Raw genomic sequence first — 20,290 nt, forward strand, 5'->3', positions numbered from 1 at the left:
AGGCATCGGACAGAATCTCCCATCCAGGTTTGGTTGTTGCATTCAGTATGTTTTCCTTTCTTTCTTTCAAAGCATTTCCCTTCTTTCCTTCTACCTTATTCTTTTCTTATTCTCTCCTCTGGTTCTTTTAGTGTGTTATCTTTTATGAGACGCTGTATTTGGATTGATCGTTGTGGGCTTGTAGACTTGCTGAGAAGCCATGCTGATAGCCTTACGAGGTGTCAGTCTGTGGGAGTTTTTTTTTTTTTTTTTTTTTTGTCTTGAAAAGAGCTCCTGCGCAAAGAGTGTGAAGGCACGGTAGTGTTCCTCATTTTGCAACACGGGTTCCTGAGTGCGAACTGGGTCTTTGTCATGAAGATGCGGCACAGATCCTCGTAGGTAGGATATTCATGTATAGGTGGTCCCAGGTTTCTTCCTCTCTGCAGTGATGTCAATTTGAGAGACCAAAGTCAGAGTTTTCTCCTGAAGGAACCATATCCCATGAGGAAAAAGGTGGTATGGAGGCCTGGAGTGAACCATTGCAGACTAGCTTGGGTATGTCCGATGTACATCCAGGAAGAATTTCCGTGTTATGGCTCCTTTGGGGGAGTCGGACCATTGGGCCTGCCAGATCTGCTGTTAGACACCTCTTTTCAGCATATCCGAAGAGTCCCTCAAGAGGATTGAACTTGTTTTTTCTGATGAAATTCTGAGATGGTTCTCTCGGGTCCAGTGCAGCAGTGTTGAGATGCTCGATTTGGTGTTGATTCCATTTGGGCTCTACTGTTTGCCTCAAGCGTCATTATCAAGTCATCGGCATAGGCTTGCATTTTTACTGTGTTCAGGTCAAAGTTTAAGAACTTGTAAGTCCTACAGCATTGAAAAAAAGAATTATCTGGGCCAGCAAAAAAAAAAAAAATTTGCACTAGCCATTGCCCAGAGAGGGCATCCACTACAGTCAGCTCAAGTGTCCCAGACTTGACCGCAGTAGCAGATAAATGCCACCCACTGAAAACTGGTGGGCTGGCACAAAAATGGAGAAGGGAAAGGAAAGGTACTAGTGAATGTACAAACATTTAAATGCTCCTGCACTACAAGAAACATCTCATAGGGATGGGAGAAGAAAGAGTTCTCAATACACTGCCTTACCATTAATGTCTGGACACCCCCTCTTTGATGACCATTTCCTACCTATGCACCATATGTCACAACTATGAATGTGTTCATAGGTCCTTGAGGAAACTGCGATTGGGAATGCAAGATGCAATCAACAGAGTTAACTGACTTCCAGCACAGAATGATACAGGATGCCACATAAGTAATCAATCTGTACATGATGTTTCAACAGCACTGAAGATTATTCATAATGTGATATGCCAAGGGAAGTGGACTGGTGCTGCAACTCATGAAATTACACAGAAAAACCCCCAGATGACAAAACATGACAGGAGAGCAATGCAAAGAATAATCCACTCAGAATGCAGGTCAACTTTGCAGCACATCTGCATGTCAGCACCAGTACATTGCACAGGATGGCATATAAGGTGGGTTACTACAGTTGTGCAGCCGTCCACAAGCCACTAATCACCCAACTAATGCCAGATGACATCCAGCTTGATTGTCATCTGGACAACCAAGGCTCGGACTGTAGCTCAATAGAAAGCTGTGCTTTTAAGTGTACATGATCTGAAAGTCATATCTGGGTGTAACAGATGCCTGTAGAAAGCTACCTGCTGGACTGTATTGTTGCACCAGTGAAGTTTGGCAGCAGCAGCTTGAGTTGGTTGGCCTGGGACCATTGGTTTTGGACAAAACCATGAATAGATGTCCTGGACGATTTTGTTTGCTGTCATTTGAGCAACATCCTGCATTACCTATGTGGCAACATATTACAGAAGGCCCATACCTGTATCAACAAGACAATGCTCTGTGTCATACTGCTCAATTAATGAACTGTATTGAGGATGAGCATTGAATAGTTGGACCAGCCAGACCAGAGCCTGCCCTTAACCCTATGGAGAACCTCTAGGGTGAACTGAATTGTTGAGTGTATATGAGAAGAGACTACCAAAACAACAGCTGAAATGGTAGGCTGAATGGTGAAAATATCAAACCTTTAAAAAGAAAGTGGTGGAGGGTGTTTCATGCTTCCTGGAGGCTGTAATAAAGGCCAAAGGTTTCAGCACATTAGTTTTCCTGTAAATAAAAGTTATTTGCAGATATACAGGTGTCTGGATATTAATTGTAGGACAGTGTATGTCAATGAGTAAAGCTGTCTTCAAGGGAAAGAGTTCATTTTTGGCAAGTAAACAATAATGATAGCTCTGAAGAGCAGGGAAAGATTCATAGTCAACAGATTTTCATTGGATTACAAATGTGTATTGAGTAGTAGAAGCTAATCGAGTTCAGCATAATGCAGACACTTAAGCACTTAAATGCCAAACCTTTTGGTTTACTGCCCAAGGATCAAAATATAAGTTAGCACACCATGCTGACTTTTATTTTGAGCCATCATTTGAATCACTTGCCTTCTGTTGTGCTATGATGATGAGCATTCCATTTCATAAAATTTATTCCAGTCTCTGGTTATACCTATTCAGTTTTTTGTAACAGCCCCACATTAATTTATCATTCAAACAAAGCTACTCTGAGAGATAACCATTACATAGCCGAATGGTAATTTCATGCAGCCACATTCAGTGCAGTGAGAGGAAGGCTGGTATTAGCTATAGGGCCAGCGTTTGCTGAATCAGTCAAAAATAAACTTTACTATCTCTCCCTCTGATCAGTGTTCTGCCAGGGAAGATTCAAGCACACAGCTCCCAATCATATTGCCATATCCATCATCTCTTACTTCACAGCTATCCTCAATCTCCCTCTGGGCTACTTCAGTCTCTGCTTTTCAAGCCATGTCAAATCCAATTTCATTTCTATCTTCTGATTATTTCAAATATCTTACCCCCTTCCAAAAAACATTTCTTACTTTATCAACCTATCTTATCCTCCACTGTAGCACATCTCACTTTCCAATCTAATATCTTCCATTTTCAATGTCTGTGAATTACTACACCTGATGCCAACTTAAACCACTTTCTGACCTCCCACAAAACAGTCTTTGCTTCTCAAAAGTGTTTTTTACACATTGGTAAATATTTGCATGTTTGCTTCCTCCATTAGGCTTCCCTAAAATCTACCATTCTCTCCCCTCCTGGCTCAGTAATGCTTATAAATTTTATATTTCATATTAGGATTACTTGAGAGAACAAATTTATCCACTGATGTGTATAAGTTCATAAACTGCATGCATTTTCTTGATTTCGTTGCATTAAAATATAACTGCTACTTATATTTTATATACTGCGTAGTTATAAAATGTTTCCCTATTCAGGAGACCCTAGTGTCAAAATGGTCAGAGCTGAAGCTGTGAGAATTGGGTGTGATTTAGGTATGAGGAAGTGATTTGTAGAAGAAGAAAAACGTTTAAATTTCTGCCATCGGGGTGGTAAAATGGTGTGCAGACATGTAAAAGTTGTCATTTACTTCAAGACACGCTGCTTACACAAATGACATCCCACTAGATAAAAGCAGAAAGTCCAATGCTACCATCAATAAACATTATGGCTCTTACAAAAAAGGAACGTGCTCTTTTAGTAAAACTTTCTACCAGAATAATAGTAACGCTAGTGCAGCACTTCAAGGTTTGTATAAAGGACCTTAGACATCAGTTGTGCTTTGAAAACTAATAAAGAAATTTTGAGCGACCAGGGAGTTAGGTGTAATTCCAGGCAGGGGACGACCATGTATCAGAACAGTAGTGGATGAAGTGGCAGTTGTACTGTTCAGAATGCAAAACACTACCAGTCAGTAGTGCTAGAGGTGTGCCAAGAGACTTGAACCTTCCTTGGTCTAATGTACGTAAAGTGCTTTGAATAATTTTACGCTAGTTCCTGTACAAGAACTAGTCTTGTGATAAGCAACAATAAATAGACTTTGCTCTGTGATTTCTGGCTATGGAATGGCGATACATGGGCTCGAATGATCGTGTGGTCTGATGAGGCACATTTCACTCTTCATGGGGCTGTAAATGCACAAAGTGGCCGAATACAGGGAACGTCTTGTCCATCTGCTGTGCATGAAAGACTACACCATGAAACTTCGGACAGGTATAAGGTACATTTACAGCGGTTGTATAAGAATTAACAAAAAGGTCGCATTACAGAAGTCGATACAAGATGCTCAAAAATATGGTCACATGACATCAGTATGCTGTATGATCCCCTCCAATGCGTAAACAGGCCTGACAGTGGTGAACCATGCTTAATATAAGCCTACAAGATTCTGTGGCAACATCCCATTCTTTTACTATCAGACAACCCACCAAGTGTCCGAGGAGTTGGCTGTTGGTGTGCAGTGCAGCACCCAAGGGCATCCCGTACAAGTTCGATCGGTTTTAACTCTGCTGATCGCGCTGGCCACAGCAATTGGATATCTTCAGTTTCAAGATATTCCTGTACCACTTGAGCTCTATGTGCAGTGGCATTGTTGTGCATGAAAAAAATCTGGGTCCACTGCACCCCTAAAAAGTTGCACACAGGGTCCGAAGATCTGTTCTTGGTAGTCTGTGCAGTTACAGAAACCCTATCAAAACATGGAGGGGTGTGGCCATTGATCATATTTCTGTCCCACATGAGAACACCGCCTCCACCATAAATACCCCGTTCTCCAATGTTGGAAGGATGGTACTGCATTTCTCATCTCCAGATGAAATAACATCTAGAATCTGTTTATTGGCTAAAACAGGACTCAGAGAACCAAACTGTACCCCATATGTCAGGGCTCTAAGTCACATGTTTAGGGCACCAGTTTCGACGAGCCCTGTGGTGGTTTGGGGTTAATGGGATACAAACCATTGGCTTCCTTGCATAGAGTCCACTTGAATTTGGTTTTCTTAATAGTCCTTTTGGAAGCATTTTCACCTGTAGTCACAGTAACCTCAAGAGACAGCTGACAGGATATCTTGTCTTGCTGTTAGAGTTCTGTTCTGGTTGCCCTTAGACGACCTTGGCCAAATCTTGTAATGGTTCCTGTCTCCCGAAAGTGCCAAAATGACACTGGCGTTATTCACCTATGGCGATGCTGATAGGGATTCTTCCTCTTGCTCAGAACTCACACGAGGAGTACAAATTCAAATTGAAGGATGGTTGTAGAATACATATTAGGAATTTGCCTTTAGCCAGCAGGCGGTTGATTGCTGGAACAAACTTCCATCTGTTGTTGTGGAAGTTGATAATTTAAATAAATTTAAGGAAGAACTAGACAAACTATTGGGCAGAATGAATAGGTGAAATGGGAGGTGTTTATTTTTTTTTTTTGGCTGATGCTTTCTTGCAACATTTCCCACTGCTAATAATAAATATATTAGGATAATATTTCATCATATGCAACTATCAGCAATTGGGCGGTACAATTTAAATGAGACAATCAATATTGACAAAGAACTCAGTGGAGATCCATCAACAGCAACTAAACCAGCAAAGATCAAGTTCAAGATATAGCGATGGATAATTGGAAAGCTTAGCAGAGGCTATAGGTATTTCAATTGAAGAGTGTAAAATGTTCTGTCAAATTAAGTAAAAAAGGTTTCTTTGCAATGGGTCTCCTCCTTTTGACTCCCATCTCTGATTCAAAAGTAATTTTTTGCTTCGAATTTTTGACTATCAAGCAGATACTAAAAACATTTTGACTAGATATGTAACTCTGGATAAAATATGATGAAACACTCTTCATTGCTAGCAACCAGTCAAAAGTGTAACAAACAGTGGCGGAGCGATAGTTCACTATCTACAAAGAATGTCGGGGCAAAACATGGAACCTATCTTCTAAAGATAACAGTGTTAATTCTTTGAAGATAATAAAGCACTCAAAACCTATGTTGGTATTATTATGTTTATTTTGAATTGGAAATATGCAAATAATGGGGTAAAGTCTTTACTGGCATTTTCTTACCACTTCTTCAATGACTGCATGGACAGTAACTAAAGATTGTTATTGTGGAATTCTCAAATTTTTTTTTCAGTAGAATTAAAAGTTTTAGTAAACTTAGATCTAATTCAAAGATTTTCTTTTGAGGTTAATTTTATATACTAAACAACAATATGTAAATATGTGACAATACGTATTGTTATTTATTATATAAAATTATCATTAGCTACATAGGCACGATGAGTAGTTATCATTTATGTCATTTTAAACTACAGCGGTGGATAGTTAAGCTACTAACATTGCTTTTACTTCAGTTGTTTCACCTGCAAACAGAACAAATCATTTCGTTGAACTGAGGTTATTATTTTATATTTCATTATTTACTATATAGTTTCCAACAGAATTTAAATTTAAGCTCATGGAGCACATTTACCTTAAAATTGAATCTACTTTCATTATTAATAATGTATATTGCTATATTTTCTATTTTTGATTCAAACACCCAATCCCCCCATTAATATAAATTTGATCATTAGAAAACCCTTTTAACTGTAACAGATGTCTGGCAGTAAAAGGGGGAACCCTCGGGATTTTCAAAATCGTAAAAGAAAGATGAAAGTAAGTAATTTGTTTCAGTAGAAAATTATTTTAAATGTGGTAGCCAAAAGATACAGTAGATGAACCCCAAGCCCAAGAGAATACTGGCAAACCTCAAGATGCAGTAGAGATCAATGAAAATTGCTACAATTAATAAATATATTGATGTTGAGAATGGACAAGGTGCAACAGATGATAAATCTGAAGACAGTGCAACAAAACCACAAGAATGTAACGGGCAATGCTGAAGATGCAATTCAAAAATCAATTGACATGGAAAACAAAAACAAGACGACAAAATTGAATTTGAATGAACGAATGGAGAAAGTTATTTGCAAATGGCCTTTTTTTTTTTTGTTGCAAACTATTTGAAAACAAAAAAATTGTTAACTAATCCAAGAGGATGCTGCAATTGGAATAATTTGTCTTTTGTATTAGTGAAACATGAACAAACAAAATAAATTTGGAAAATTACATAAAATACCTCTGATCTACAAAAGGGGTTAGTTGAAAATTGTACAATTGATAAAGATCGACACATTTTTGAGTTACAAAAAACCTGGTATCGGTATGGAGTAATAGAATGAGAACGAGGGACTCACATCTGGTGAGTATGGGCTTGGCACACCCAGGGCACTGGGCTGGACATCATCATTCTTCTCTTCCTTGGTGATTCCCTTTTATCTCTCTCTCTCTCTCTCTCTCTCTCTCTCTCTCTCTCTCTCTCTCTCTCTCTCTCTCTCTCTCTCAGGGTTGTTCAGAAATTTTTTTTTTTTTTTTTTTTTGGCTGGTGCAGCATAAGCCTCTGGCTTCCTTGCACCATATGGTTAATAATAATAATGATGTCAAAAGTAAAGAAAGCCAACACAAGCACCATGGCACACACATGGGAAAACTTACCAGACAAACTGATTTCCCGTTACCGTATCGTATTTTCCTCCCTGCATTTTCAGTAAATAGACAGTGCATGTTATCGGTATTGGCAGTAGAAGTCAATAACGTTGTATTGATTAGTTTTTTCTCATTATTAAAAGCAGATTATTGGAATTCATGAGTGTAATGCCTTCGCGGTTGAAATTTACTTCTGGTATACCCCCCTTCCCAGGCTGCCCCCATATTAGGGTGTTTATCCCCCTTCCTGCTGTTTTAAAATAGGAAAACGACTTCTACTGATGGTGCATGTTATCAGTAGTGGCAGTAGAAGTCGTTTTCCTATTTTAAAACAGCGGGAGGGGGTGGGATAACACTCTACGACTGTACCTGTAAGTAAATTTCAACCACGAAAACACTCATTAACTCTAATAATCTGCTTTATTGGAGTTCATGAGTGTGTAGCTGCAATAATCAGCTACACAGTGCTGAGCATTTAGAGTACATCAAATACTTTGGAAAAAGAAGTAATGGTAATTTTTTAAGGTTGTCAAAATTCTTTTAAAATTTGATAGTTATTGCAAGTCATTAAAAATATTCATACCTCACTATTCAGGTAATAAATTCCAAAACAAAATATCTTTACTGGCTAACAAAACTAGAGAATAATGGATTCATTAAAAAAAAAAAAAATGAAGCAAATATTATTCCATTATTTTAAGACTGCACGTCGATGCTGGCTAGTTGAACAATTAAACATGGTTAAGTTTGCATCATAATGTCAAAATACGAGAAAATTGAATTTTTTTCCCTTTCAAATTTACAGCTACAACGGGAGGTCTTTTTAATTTTTTTTTTTATTAGAAACAGTTAATCTAGATATTCATGATATGTGGGAGCAAAGTTGCAACAATGGGGCAAATATGTGAGGAAACAGGTGGGTCTTGGGTTTTAGGAGCATCAGTGACTGAGGCTACATTGCATCATGTCTATTGTCTGTAAATTGCATTTGTTCTGGGGTCGATTTTCTGTTTGCTTAATGAAAAACCATGCTACCCTCTCCCGAGACTGACTAACTCAGCCACATTATGAAAAATACCCATAAAAATTCCTCCCATCATCAACAAATTCCGCGACCCAAGTCTTTTCTACCCGGGCAGGGAGGATGTAGATTCTACCAAGTGTGCTACCCATGAGGTTTACAGAAAAGAATTTTAAAAATAAATCACACCATGCTCAGCCCACATTTTAAATTTAGTGGAAACAATGCAGCTAAAATGACTCACAAGACGGTTGATTTTTAAAATATCATTCAGGAAATTTATGTAATTCATGTATCTTTTACATATAGATGGAACACATTAAGAAAACACATTTAAAGTTTAACATTAAAACTCATTAGGAAAGCCGAATTAAAGCAATTACTCCTTTACGTTTCCAGTTAGGGGAAATTGACAATAGTTTGATAGCAAATGACACAACAGATATGAACACAAAACGTATAGCAGTCTTGGGGACTAAAAATTAAAACACTTAAATTTACTTGTTCTCTAATAATTTGGAATGTTTTATTGAAAATTAATTCCATAAGTAAACTTATGCAGGATCCTAAAGTTAATATACAATTGAGTGTAGATATGTTGAATCACTTGATCACGTAATTTAATGAAAAAAGAAATGGTTATATTTAAAAACAAAGGAGTTAGCAAATGGAACTGCTGTCAATCAAGAATTTCCTTCATTTCATAGTTTAAGAGCTATACTTAAAAAGAAACAATTTTCTTAAAAAAAAATTTCGATTTTCTTATGATGATGAACCAGCTTTTATTACATCATTATAGACAGCTTTACAGTCAATCGAAGAACGTCTTCCATTATTAAGAGCATTGTAATTTATTTAGTTTTTATATAATTATTCAGATATTGAAGAAAAATATTTCATTAACTATTGTAAAGATTTGCATTGCAAGTTATCATATGAAGAAACAAATCAGGTATAAATGACACAAGATTATGTGAATTAAAATCATTAAAAATTGCACTTCTAATAGAAGATGACACCAATGGAACTCATACAATATCTATATAGAAATAATTTATCTATCATATATCCAAATACAAACATAGCGTTAAGAATCTTACCAGCACTTCACATTTGTGCAGCATTTGGAGAGCACTCATTTGAAAATTTTTAAAAATTGCCTTCATTCCAGAATGTTACAGGAATGATTAACTATCGTGCATTAAATTCTATCAAAAATGGTTTTGATGGAATTAATATACATATTATTTCAACATTTGTATCAATAAAAGCTTGTAAACCTTTTTAGAATAAAAAAAAAATAGTGTACATAGTTTGTTTGTATCCAGTCTTGATATTATTATTACCTATATGGTGCAAGGAAGCCTGAGGCTTATGCTTCACCAGCCAAAAAAAAATTCCCAAGTTACCCTGACAAGAAGAATGATGATATCTTAAAATTTTGTTAATATTTCAATGTTTAATAGATAAAAATTTATGAAAATACTGTAAATTTATTTTTATCATTACCGATTATCAACGAAAAAGGGAACATGGAAAAAAGGGGAGCACAATATCTAGGAATAGGTCCCATCTTATTTCCACCTATTCTCAAAACTAAAATCCAACTTGCAGAAGGTAATTTGAATCAGATGACGTGATAGTGGTAGCATTTACTCTTCAGAACTTTCAAGAAAGTGACTACAAAACAGACTGAATCTGGAACATTGTTTGGGTGGGTAGCATTGTGGTATCATCAATCCTCCCCACACTGGGTGGAAAAGGCCTGGATTCGAATCCCGTCGATGATATGATGAACTTTTATGGATTTGTCACTCCGTGGTTCAGTTAATCAGTCTTAGGTGTACATAGAAAAGTCCCCCTCCCACCCCAGAAATTCGGGATTTTTTGTCCAGCAAAATAGGTAAATCGACCAGAGAGGATGTCCAATTTACAGAGGTAGATGAAATAACTTTCCTGGTGACCCTAATGAAAGTTTTTTTTTACAAGGAGACATCGAAAAATATAGTCAACGTCAGATGATTCATCGTATGCCAAGCTAGAAACTTATCAAGCAACCCACACACATCTAAACTTCGTCCCCATTTAAATGATCAATAGCTCTTTTGGCTATCTAAGTTAGGGGTTAGGTGTGTTCAGCACCAGAGCAAATAAGTTACCAATAATTGGGTTTATTCTTCGGTCAGTTTGCTGAATGCAAAATCACTCAGTCCTCATCTGAGACTAAACTCAGCCAATGTGCAAAAAAAAAAAAAATTCCTCCAGCTTGGGAAGGAGTGATTATAACCATCATACAGCAAGAGCACTTAGCCAATTTCTCATAATCAACCTCCACCAGCCGTGCGTACTATTACAACCAGAAAGTTTAGCTTGCATTTCAAAAAAGCTTTTCCCATTTCGTGTGTGAGAATGATGATAACTGCTGTGCTACCTGTGAGGGTCCTAGTAGTCATATTTTATTTCCTAAATGGCATATGTGCATTCTTGTATTCATCCTCCCTGTTCTATCTGCCCAGTTAGTAGAGACCATGTACCACTTCAAGCTGTCTGTTCTTCCTGAAATTAAAATTGGTATTTGCCTCTAACAACCGTGTCCACAATCTCTCTCTCTCTCCTCTCATTGACCTATGTTCATGGCAGCACATTAGTTATAATTATAATCACCATCCCCCCCACACTGGCTGGAAAAGGCCTGCCTTTGCACCCCTGTCAAAGATGAGAGAGGAACTTTCAAGGTCATTCTCCCAGAAAGTGGGGTTTTTCAAATTTCAGTATAAGTTTTCTATAATAATGGAATCCTTCCTTTGGTTCAGACTACACGCAAAGGAGCATAAATTCAAACTGAGGAAGGATAGTTTGAATGAATTCAAGGAAGAAATAGACAAACTATTAGAGAGGATAGACAAGTGGTCTGTATTTTTTTTTTGATACTTTTTTGAATTTTGTCCATACTAATAATAAAATTATTCATAGACTCTTCTTGAATTACTTTTAATAATGTCAATAAATGCTTATTTAGGCATTTTGTGCATGTGTGATCTTTGGTCGTGTAGAAACGAACCAAATCACTGGTATACAGAACTTGCTCAACTTTCACTGGTTAAGTAGTGTCATTTTGCCTTTCCTCTATACTGGAATAAGTTACCTGAATGGGTGGTAGAGGAAGTTTGGGGAAATGCATAGAATGTCTCTTTTTTTTTATTATTTTATTTGGCTGGTGCAGTATAAGACATAGGCTTTCTTGCACCATGTGGCATTGCTAATACAGTGGATTCCGGTTATTTGGGCCACCGGTTAATCGGGGCAAATCTTAAAAAACAGAAACCAATCGAGAAAATAGCCAGGGTTTACTTCGCTTAATTGGGACAGCATGCTGTGTAATCGGGGCAGGAGACCACAGCACTGGAGATAACCCTACGATTGTCTCCGACGGTACCACGTAGTTCGGTCGAAATTCTGGAGGTCACAACCATAAAACAATTAGCAGTCACCCCTTTATTGGGCTTTTCTGTTAGTGAAATCTATCATAAACGGACAATAAACTCGATCTTACTGAAATTGCGATAATACAGACAGCTGGAATTCTGTGGGTTGTTATGATGAAATGTGTTTACACTTCCATGAAATCTTCAATCATATAAAAAAATTAATTTTCAGATCTCTTCATTCCTATTTTTAAAGCTTTGTAACTCATTACTCCGTTCTCATATCGTGTTACTTGCAATTTGTGTATGCCATGTTCTTTGTTATTGATTGCTTACCTTTTTATTGTTTTAAATTTTAACCCCCACCCACTAATGTCAGTGAACAGAAATGTCAACAAGTTTAGTTAGTATGTACATATTACAGTACGTATTAATTATTACGATTATCACGTATCTTTTAATTGGGTAATAAAAGGTAAATCTGTGCTTAATATATCTTTGCTTTTATAGCCTGTGGATAAATTTCCTCCTATTTTTGCTAATTAGAATTGCTGTTTAATAGAATTAAAATTCAATTCACAAACGTGATCACAATGACCGGCACTTACTATACATAGTATAGTGAACGGTACATTGCTATGGTGAGTTTGTCGTAATGTGATTTGATTGTACAGTGAACCAATTGTAAGGGGGGGGGTACATTGTATTTTTAACTATTTATGTGAAACTTCGGATAATTGGGGCAGCCGCTTAATCGGGCCAAAATGCACTAGTCCCGACGTGTCCCAAATAACCAGAATGGACTGTTCTAATATACAGACTGGCTTTTTGCTAATATTTGTATACTTCAGATTCTTATCATTTTTTAATTTAAAGTGCCTGGCCCATTTTGAAAATGACCTAGGTCTCACTGTTCATGCTTGATCATTCACAGAAATGCCAATCATACAGAGAAATTTTTCAGTGTACTGTAAATATTTTATTTTACCCTTCAATACATGCTAGTTTTAATATATTTATTAACCACACATCCCACAAGAAAGTTGCCTCATGGGTAATGGACATGCATGCTAGTAACCAACATAAAATAAATCCATGCATATGGTTCTATCTTTATAATAGAAGTTTTTTTTGTCTCAAAAACTAGTTAAAAAAAAAAAAACTTTTGTTTAGCTGTTATGGGTATTTGTTGGTACATCAACTACTCCAGTCATAGCATGTCAAATTCATATGGCTCTAAATGTCATCTTTATCACATGTATACATCTACACATATGAAAAAGTTGAGGTCCTCTATATCCACATTATATGCATTTCTATCAATGTTGCTAGCAAGTAAGGTACGCATGCACCATGTTCTTCCTATCCCATTGTAAATGAAATATATTGCTTTCCTCAGTGGGAACAGCAGTAGTTCTGTTGGAAGCAGCATCCATCCTTTTGCCTTAAGCCAACTATGTAAATAGTAAAATAATGGGACAATTTTATAAACAATGATAAATTCGAGCTTTCCACAACTGGGAAAACTCTACCTTTTAAGAACGACTAACTACTTACTAGGTGTAAAGTCCTAATTAATCTTATTACTAGAATTTCGTGGCTTCCGTAGCCGAGTGGTCAGGAGCGGGAGTGCAATGGCACACGCTCTTTGAGTAGACCAGGGTTCAAGCCCCTGACTCCTAAATACGGTCGATCTGCCAACCCGCACTGGACCAGCGTGGCAGATTATGGTCCATTTCCCTCAGCATGAATTGTTGAGGAGGCTTCCATCCTGCAGTGGGTTGATAATGGCTGCAATTTACTTTACTTTTTTTACTAGAATTTCAACACCAAATCACTTCATTCAGCAAGATATATTACTGACTAAATAAATGCAATTTGAAACTGTTATTGTGTCTACTGTTCTAGTGTCACTGCTAAGATTATCATCACAATCTCTATGTTGTGACAGATACTAGGTTTTGCAAATGGTGATATAAATAGTGAGATAATACAAAAATTAATGCAATCATACTTGCATGAGGAAGCAAGTTGACAGCGAATTCTTGAGGTCTGTTTTTAAACAGATTGCCTAGTTTAAATAACTCTTAATGAGGGTATGCAATCCTCATTAAGAGCTATTTAAACTAGGCAATCTGTTTAAAAACAGTAGAGTAACTGATAGTTTGGGAAACTGCCTTTCTCGATAGCAAAATGTTGCTTGAATTGGTAAAGAAATAGCTGTCTATACAGGGTGTTTCAGTTAAACGTTTCAGAACTTCTAAGAGGGGTAGGGTACATCCTGACAACTCGAAATTATATAGCAATGTGGGGTCGGAAATGCTTTCCTGAAGCGGTGTTGTACACAGAAGCACCATAAAGAAAAGAGACCGTAAGTGAGAAATTGTTTTAATAATACATGAAAAGAAGCAAAAGGTACATGGATTAAAGTAAGTGTTCAGAGTTTCTTCCACGGGCTACAATGCACGCCTCACATCTCCGACGCATGGACATCCGAACATTCTGGAATACTCCAGGCGAATTTCGAATTTCTTGAACAAGAACGCCAAGTTAGTAGGATGGATGATTACACGAACGCAGAGTTAGCCGATATGCATTTGGCGTACGGGGCTGCAAATTGTAGTGGGCCAGCCGCACAGCGTTTGTACGCGGAACGATATCCGACGAGGCGTATTCCCAGTCATAATTTCTTTGCAAGACTGCACCAGAGGTTAGCTGAGAGAGGTTCATTTGAAAGAGCTGACAGGGACAGGGTAAGAACAGCACGGACTCCAGCCGTCGAACAGAATGTGCTGCAGCATGTACAGGGGAATACAAGAACGAGTACACGAAGTCTAGCAAACGCAGTCGGGGTTTCCCATTGCAGCGTCTGGAGGATTCTCCGAGAACAAGACATGCATCCGTTTCATGTGCAGCGTGTCCAGACACAGCAACCGGAGGATTATGCACCTCGTATTGCTTTCGCACAGTGGTACCTTGGAAAATGTGCTACAAATCCCCTTTTTCCTGCTGAAGTGTTGTTTTCCGATGAGGCATCCTTCACAAGGGAAGGAATTTTCAACACGCATAACGACCATATCTGGGCGGTCGAGAACCCACATGCAATACGACGTCGTGCAGCACAGATTCGATTTTCGGTCAATGTATGGGCCGGTATTATGGGAGATCACCTCATCGGACCTTACCTGTTACCGTGTCGTCTAACCGGACCTATCTACTTGATCTTTCTGCAGCAAGTATTGCCACAACTTTTGAGAGATGAACAGATTTCTGCATTGACGCAACAGACAATGTGGTTCCAACACGATGGAGCCCCTGCCCATTATAGCGGAGATGTTCGTAACTACCTGGATGTCACATTTGGTCAACAGTGGATTGGACGTGGTGGTCCCGTGCGTTGGCCTGCTCGGTTACCCAACCTATCATGTCTTGATTTTTATTTCTGGGGTCATATGAAATCGCTAGTTTATGACACCCCTGTTGACAATGCTGAGGAGCTGGTTGCAAGAATCGCAGTAGCTGCCGAAGAAATTCGAAATTCGCCTGGAGTATTCCAGAATGTTCGGATGTCCACGCGTCGGAGATGTGAGGCGTGCATTGTAGCCCGTGGAAGAAACTTCGAACACTTACTTTAATCCATGTACCTTTTGCTTCTTTTCATGTATTATTAAAACGATTTCTCACTTACGGTCTCTTTTCTTTATGGTGCTTCTGTGTACAACACCGCTTCAGGAAAGCATTGCCCACCCCACATTGCTATATGATTTCGAGTTGTCAGGATGTACCCTACCCCCTCTTAGAAGTTCTGAAACGTTTAACTGAAACACCCTGTATATTTCTGTATTATTTTTTTTTTTTTTATGTGAACCCCAAACACAAGAGGTATTAGAATCTATAGTACTACTGTGCTTGGGTTAAATGTATGAATTAGTTTAAAAAAAGGAATTTCTTGAAAAATGCAAAGTGCTATTAAAATAATACTAGTCAACAAAATGCAACTTGTTTTTTTTTTTTTTTAAATCAAAGAATGCTGAACTGGAATTTGGGGAGTACAATGTGTACAGAAATGATAGAAAGGGAGGAGGTGTTATGCTGTTAATTAAGAAAAACATAAAAATCAAAAGAAGTGCATCCAGTTGATATAGATGAACAGTGTACTGTTGAGTCAGTTTGGTGTGACATAAGCACTGTGAAAGAAAAAATAAGAGTAGGAGTGAGTTATAGGCCTAATGACTCGAATGAGTACAATGAACAGTTGTACAGAGAAATAGAGTGGGCTAGTAAATCGGAATGTCTTATAATAGAGGATTTTAACTTCCCTGATATTGACTGGAACTTGTGGGTTGGGCACTCACACACTAGTCAGACTTTTGTGGATTTATTGGATGATTGTTTTCTGCAGCAGCATGTTCGAGAGGCAACCAGAGAAAGTAATACTCTTGATCTGGTTATCAGCAGTGATCATTTGTGTATTAAGAATTTCCAGATAAAGGAACAACTAGGTAGCAGTGATCACAGTGTACTGATGTGGGGTTTAATTAAGGATTTAATTACCATCAGGGGTAAAGGAAAGGGTTTTTGCTTCCGTAAAGGTGAGTACAGTGGTCTCCGACAGTTTTTAAATTCTGTACAGTGAGATCAACTGACGATGTTACCAACAGTAAATTCTAAGTGGGAAGCATTCAAGGAATTAATCGTGGATGCTACTAAAAGTTTCTTACCTATTAAGAAATATTGTTCAAGGTCTAAATGGTTATCTAATGAACTAATGAGACTCGTAACAGAGAAGAAAAATGCATGGGATGCATATAAATTATCAAGCGACTCAGAAGCCTATGGCAGATTACGAGAAATACTTGGCAAAAGATGCTAAGAAAAACAGCAAGGATTCCTTTACTTATATAAACTAAAAGGAAGGGGATGAATCTGATTGGTCCATTTGACATCGATGGTTTGACTGTTGATGATCCTGCTCAGATAGCAAACAAACTGAATGAGTATTTTGCATCTACATTCACACATGAGGAATTATTAAGGTTTGAAAATGGCAAAAGGTTATCAAATTGTAGCAGGATACTTAATGATTTTCTAATAACTGAAAGCAAAGCAGAGGAGAAATTGTTGAAGTTAAACATAAGAAAAGCACCTGGGGTGGATGGGATCTATCCAGTTATATTAAAGGAGGCGGCAAAGCAACTAAGCAAACCCTTAGCCATAATATGAGAGCATCCTTGGATTCAGGGGAGGTCCCCATGGACTGGAGATGTGCAAATGTATCCCCAATTCACAAAGGGGGATCAAAGGGTGACAGGAGCAATTACAGACCAGTTAGTTTAACTTCTGTTCTGGGCAAAATAATGGAGTCACTTGTTAAAGATGCATTGCACGATCATCTAGACAAGGCTGCAGCAATAATTCAGACACAGCATGGGTTTGTTAAGGGAAAGTCTTGTCTGACAAATTTGATAGGATATTATGATGTGGTTACAAAGGAACTGGATGCAAAAAATAATTTTGATATCATATATTTGGATTTCAGGAAAGCTTTTGACACTGTTGCACATGGAAGACTATTGTACAAATTGGAGCAGAATGGTATTAAGGGTAAGTTGCTACAATGGATAAAAGGATGGTTAAGTGGGAGAAGACAGAGGGTGGTAATCAATGGTTGCTGCTCTTCGTGGACTAATGTTATTAGTGGAGTCCCACAGGGTTCGGTGTTAGGTCCACTGTTGTTTTGTATATTTATCAATGATATTGATGAAGGTATATCAGGCTTAATGTCGAAATTTGCAGATGATACAAAGGTTGGCAGGGTTGTTAATGACAGTAATGGCAGTGTGCTACTGCAACAGGATCTAGATAATTTGGGCAGATGGACTAAGAAGTGGCAACTGAAGTTTAACCTTGACAAATGCAAAGTACTGCATATGGGTAGAAGTAATCCCAGAGAAACTTACCATCTGTGTGGTACTACACTTAAGGTGGTAGAAAATGAAAAAGACCTGGGAGTAATTGTGCAGTCAGATATGAAGTTTTCTGAGCAATGCAGACAGCCTGCAAGGCAAGTCATGGGGTTTTGTCAATGATATATAGGACTTTTGCTAGCAAGGAAAAGGAGGTGATTGTCCCTCTGTATAAAGCAATGGTCAGGCCACGCCTTGAGTACTGTGTACAGGTCTGGAGGCTTCATTTTAGGAAGGATGTAGATTTGCTTTATCGTGTACAGAGAAGGGCAACAAGATTGGTGAGAGGAATGAAGGGATCCTCTTACCAAGAGAGGCTTAAGTTCTGCAAATTGCAGTGGCTGGAGACTAGGCACCTGCGCGGTGATCTGATTGAGGTATATAAGGCCTTGAATGGGTTGAGCACGCTGAATTCTGATGGGATCCTTCCACTTGTTCAGATTACGAACCTAAGGGGGCATAAATTCAAATTAAGAAAAGACAGATGTAGAATAGATGTGCGGAAATTTGCCTTTAGCCAGCGGGTGGTTAGTTGCTGGAATAAACTTCCATCTGTCGTTGTGAAAGTTGATAGGTTAAATAAATATAAAGAGGAACTGGACAGGCATTTGGAGGGAATGGTGCGATTTTTTTTTTTTTTTTGGCTGATGCTGCATAAGCTTATACACTTGCTTTCTTGCATCACATGCCACTACTACTACTTTTTTTTAAATCAGTTTTTGCACACTGATTTCAAATATTTTCTTAGTTTTTTCCTGCATGTATAGTTTCTACATTATGAAACTATACATCCTAATGAATTTGTTTGTTGTTTGTTATTAGGAGCATTAGCAACTAAGGCCATATTGCTCCGGGGATACGCAGTGGTCATTCCCTGACCTTTGCACATCCTCTGTATTTGGTGGTGACGGGCTCAAACCCCGGTCTAATCAAGAAGCGTGTGCTACGCACTGCTGCTCCTTCCCACCTGGCTAGGGAGATGCCTTAATGAATTTGTACTTATGTCAATCATTACATCAACTTGCATAAACTGCACCATCAGTACAGTTTATGCAAGTCATAAACATCAGTACATCATCAGTTTTACATCAGTACAAGTTAATTAAAACAATTTCATTACAAAACACGAGACTGGTTACAATTACATATGAATTTTTTATATTTATTTATCACTTTTACAGTTTAAATCCAATAAACTTTATATACATAATTAAAATAATACAGTACACTATTGTGAAAAAAAAGATATGAAATTGATATTGTGAAAAAAAAAAAAAGCTTGCTTTCTTTTATCATCTACTAATGCTAATATCTTTGATTAAAAATGTTTGCAGATGATTTCCTTTGGTATGCTTTATCCAGAAAGTCACCGAACAACATCCAGCAATATTCTGCTAATGTACATTTGTTCCAAAAACCGTAGTAGTGATTTTTCATAGACGTAATATCTTGATTTAATCATTTCTGCCGATCACTCACTGTGCCAAGATTTTTGGGAAAGAAGTCTAAATGTGAATGCAAGAAACGAAGTTTCCATGATATATGAAATCCCAATTTCTTTATATGCAGGAGACCTGTGGTTACCACAAAGTTTACACAGACATTTGAAAGCATGCCACGCTTTAGTTGTAATACACTGAGGCCCACAAATCTCTTTTGCTTTTGCAGCCAGCATGATTTTTGAAATTTCTCATTTAAGTTCTTTGAGGCCAGTCACACCTGGTTTAATAATCTGCAGTAGGACGGCTGTCCTATAGGTATAGGAAACAAAAATATATTTTGTGAATCTTCTTTGCACACCCATTAACATACCAATGACTTTGAGGTCACTGCAGATATTCCACTGATGGGTGTTGTATTGAATTTCTACCAGCAGTGTCTTCATGCTATAGTGTATCTCCTTTGGATAAACAGTGGGCAATAGGGGTGGATGGTTTTAAGTTCCCATTATTCAGAACAGCTTTCAACCTTTGCTACAAAGATTAAATGAAGAAATATGTAAATCAAATAAAACATCTTGTGACAATTCCCCTAAAACTCCATTGATATCACAATAGTAGCAGAGCAGACCATTTACTGTAAAGAATGCCACCAAAATCTGTTTCTTTTTTGATAGTGAGACACTTAGCCATTCTTCTTAATCATGTGCTTTAGTCTCTAGGTAGCAGTTCAGCTTTCTTTGGAAATGGCTAGATTGCTAATGAGGTTATTCAAATCAACTTGGGTTAAAAGGTCCAATGCCGATGTCACTTCATTGGATGTGTACTCAGGTCACCACCAATCAAACCTTCATTGGATTCCATTTAGTCTTCTAAAACGGGGGTTGCAGAAGAAGATCGAGGAGTTGCAAGGAAGGGACATCAATTAAAGAACATTGAAAAATAAATTACACCCAAACATAATACTTTTTTTCATATTGCTTGACAATG

The sequence above is a fragment of the Mastigoproctus giganteus genome, chromosome 1 (genome assembly GCF_048544385.1).
Source record: "Mastigoproctus giganteus isolate SK-2022 chromosome 1, ASM4854438v1, whole genome shotgun sequence".
NCBI classification, from domain to species: Eukaryota; Metazoa; Arthropoda; class Arachnida; order Uropygi; family Thelyphonidae; genus Mastigoproctus; species Mastigoproctus giganteus.